Here is a 4,057-nt window from a genome sequence, read left to right as displayed (position 1 = left end):
AAAAAAAAAAAAAAGAAAAAAGAAAAGGTACCTAGCTTTTTATCTTCACTCACAGAATATACACTGTAGAGGGATCTCCAATTACCTTACAGTAAAACACCTAAAACAGAAATCACAAGTTCTGTTCAGACGGGAGGGTCTGTGTATTTAAGTGTGAAGATAGGTTCTTACCTTTAATAGTACTACTTTGTTCCTAACTAACCTGACAACCTCAACCAAAAATAAATGTAAATACACAGGCTGCTATCTCAGCAGTACTTTGCCCAAGTGGGCACACCAGAGCTGTATACAACAGCATACCTTAAAACCAGAAAATATGGGGCCAGGGAAATAGCTAAACAGCATAAGCGCCTGACTGGCAAGCACAAGGTCCTGAGGTTGATCCCTGTTACGAAAAATAAAATAAAATAAAACTGCAAAACTCCAGGAATCAGAAGGATCATTTTCGCCAAATAATTTTTGTCTAAATATACTCTGAAATGGAGGACATTAGAAAGAGGATTCTAGGTTGAGTTTACAAAGTACAGTTCCTACTAATATGCAGAAATGAATCTCATATAAGTCCTTCCCTTGCTGCCATTAGCTTCCTTAGTTCAAAGGGTCAAACTTTCATTGCTGTGTCTCAACTTGTACTGAAATGTTTGGCAATAATAAAGAAGGAATTAATATCTTTTTAAAATTGTCGGGGGAAGGAGAGGAATCTACAAAGGCGGATTTCCCTTTCTAAGTAGCATTATATTGTTCTACATTAATAATTTTCCCAGCAGGCCTTCCATGATTTTACTTTTTGAACAACCAGTCTTTGTTTCTCGATCCTCTTACATGTGACATTTGATCAAAGTTTTAAAATTAGCAGCTAACAGAGGAGAAAAGTACTGCTCACTAAGGTATTAAAGCCATACCCTAGCTCATTTCAAGGTAGCTACAAGCTAGATCAGACATTTCCCAGCTAAACACTACTTCAGTGTTGAGTTAAATTTATGTTCCCTGAATATTGTTTTACTCTACTTCACTACATTTATCAATAAAACATCCCCACTGCAAAAGCAAGTTTTAGGAAATAATTTCAGTTCTTTCACACATTTGTGCTGTTTAAAGATAAGTAAGTACATGTAAACCATTTTACTCCTAATCAAAGCCTTTTTATGCACTCTCTTCAAAAAGTCTGTTTCTTTGCCATTAAAAAAAAAAGTTCAGGAAACTAAATTATCTAAATTACTGGTTCTAGAACTAATGATAGCCATTCTTAAAAGATGGAATAGGAAAAGAAAACTAGGAAAATCAATTCAATAATTTATGCCTAAACATCCTTATCCAAATAAATCTTCCCCAAAGAAATGGTGGAAAAAAGGATTAGTGAAGGAGATATCTCACACTTCAACATGCTATATAAGGAAAGACGTCTGAAAGGAAATCTTGCAGGGAACTTTATCCCTTTGAACTTTCAAATAAACTCTTAAGTAAGATTATGCAAACTTACTAAAAACCGGTCCTGATTAGAGGGAAAAAATGCACCCCTTCTCCAAGTCAGTTCTGGAGGCTTTCTCCAGAGTTGTTAAGGTTTGTGTTGAGTAAAGAAAGACCTCCTAACAAACCAGCATTCTTTTCCACATGATCAGAGCTAATTGGCCCCCCTGCAGACTAAGTGACCAATCACATCAGCTTCAGCTGAAACCAGCCCCCACAACAATATAAACACAGGAATGTAAGCTGTAAAGCCAGTCCAAGAAGAGAACCTACAAACTCACCTGTAGGTTAAAAGTACCTGATCAGAAACAGACTCTGCAGGCTTCCTCAGACCTACCTTGGCAGATAGGCTGACCACTGCAAAGGAAGTGGTGAGTACATCAAATAACATTCATTTTTATTTCTTCCTTGGAAAGAAAGTGACTGGCAAATAGAAACAGCTAGATTACTTCCAATAGATTTTTAAAACAAACACATTACCTATAGGGTCATACATGAAGGGTTTTTTTTTTTTCTTTAAATTTTAAAATGAGAATAGTGTCACTGAAAGTAGAACTGCAAGTTTTCCTTACTTTATTAAATCTATATAAAGATTGTCCATTATAATATCTGAATAAAGGAGAAGGACCCTGAATAAAATTCAGTGTCTTTAAGAAACAGTATTTCTTTGTAAAAGATCAAAGAAACACAAAATGAATATACAGAAATAAATGCCAAAAGAATAAATCATTTTCATTTTGTGAAAACTAATTATTTTAAATTTCTTTTTAAAGTAAAGAATTATTACTGAAATTAGGAGGTACTTCTGCAAATAAAATATGAAAGAATCTCTGAGCTTATATAATAGGGTTAGAATTCACACTGTTTGTCCTAATTACAGAGGGCAGGAGAGTTGATTACAAAACTCTTGAAGGTCTTAAAGTGTGTATATCCAACATGAAAACACACTGATACTTGTAAGTATACCTTGTATCTTAACCATTTAATATGACTAATGCCACTTTGAAACATAGCAACAGAAAAGACATAATTTTAATTTTAAAGGCTACAACCTAATGAGAATGAAACTACTATTTTCACAACCAACAAAGTTGTCAAACTATCATATAATTATCTTTTATAATACGTACTGTATCTTTTATAATATGTACTACTTCCCCCCAAAACAATTTATAAATAGGCAAATATTTTACAGCCCACACATAGAACTACAGAGCAAACTTTAATTTTCCATTCTTACTTACTAAATGGATCAATTGATGAGAATCATATAAATAACCAATTACATTAAAAAAAAAGACTCCTGTGTCCGTAGGGATATAAAAATGACATGGAAATAATAACACATGTCTGCCCATTAGATACTTTGGAATTTGATAGTAATACCATGCATCCAGAAAATTTAGTTTTTTAAAAACCATACCAGCAGACACAAAATCATATAGAACAGAAAAGAAATGAAATCACAGAGAAAACCTATCAATTGAAGAACTGGAAATAAGCTTACAAACAAACTCATATAGCTTTAAGGTATCATGTTATCTAATTCCCTTTTCCCCCCTTTCTTTGTTTCAATCTAAGGACACCTGGCCAAAGAGACCGGGTGGCTTACCCAGTAACCAACAGAGACAGAGCCTGAATCTCCCATTCTGTGTTCTTTCTACTATACCACAATAACTACATGAATCAAAATAATATAATTATTGTGAATCACTATTCAGAGTAACTTGTTAAGTGGGTACACAAATACTTCTCCCAAGCATTTGCTAGCGTAATTCAAATACAGTCCAACAAACTTTATGTAAAAAATGATACTATTTCATTGTTTGATGTTGGCCTTCTGACTTCCCTGTTCATTGATTTGTGCATGATAGTCACTAGTTTAAAAAACCACCAGAAAAAAAAAAAAAGCTAAACTCACTGCAAAAATTGTTGGCCAACAATCTCAAAAGAGCCCAAATTAACATAATTTTATAAGGCATGATACACAGAAAGCCTCTCTGGCCATTTTAGAATTTGCTTAATAAAACAGGCTGAAATCACCAGGCATGGTAGCACAATCCCAGCACTGGAGAAGCTGAGGAAGGACTGCTATGAGTTCCAGGCCAGCCTGGCCTGTAAAGTGACTTCAGGGCTAGCCGGGAGTGCATAGTGAGGCCCTGTTTCAAAAAGACCAAAGAAAAGGGGGGCTGGTGGTGAAATTACATAAAAATCATGGAGCTTTTTCTTCCTCAAGCTTTTGTCAAACACTGAGCACTTAGTAGTGCTGTACTATCGAACAATGGTTCCAAAGGTGATAAAGAATCATTTTCATTTAAGTAGACACAACAAACAAAGGGCAACAAAACTGTACACTCACTCTGTGAAAAGAAGCTATCTTTTTGTTGTTATACTCTTCCAATTCAAGTCGCACAATCTTTTCCTTTTAAAAATGTGTTGAGTATATTTTTATAATTATCTTATTTGGCAAAACAACACTGGCATGCCATGTAAGAACTCTCTCTAAAATTGTTCGTTTTTACTGATCTACATAATACAACTAATCATTCTGATTGTACTAATTTCCAAGTCTCAAAAAGTCTTCCTAAAA

General features: G+C 34.4%; 2 protein-coding genes across 2 annotated transcripts in view; one reads left to right on the top strand and one right to left on the bottom strand.

The window, feature by feature from the left end:
* Positions 1 to 4,057, bottom strand: part of Gigyf2 (GRB10 interacting GYF protein 2) — a 173,696-nt gene that overhangs the window by 71,502 nt on the left and 98,137 nt on the right. The window lies entirely within an intron of this gene.
* Positions 1,771 to 4,057, top strand: part of Kcnj13 (potassium voltage-gated channel subfamily J member 13) — an 8,891-nt gene continuing 6,604 nt past the window's right edge. Inside the window, exon 1 of the mRNA XM_004637320.3 lies at positions 1,771 to 1,838. The gene's annotated coding sequence lies outside the window, so the exon portion shown is untranslated. The remainder of the gene's footprint in view (positions 1,839 to 4,057) is intronic.

This window comes from Octodon degus, unplaced genomic scaffold (genome assembly GCF_000260255.1).
Source record: "Octodon degus isolate 3935 unplaced genomic scaffold, OctDeg1.0 scaffold00089, whole genome shotgun sequence".
NCBI classification, from domain to species: domain Eukaryota; kingdom Metazoa; phylum Chordata; class Mammalia; order Rodentia; family Octodontidae; genus Octodon; species Octodon degus.
This window is presented reverse-complemented; position numbering and strand designations above follow the sequence as displayed.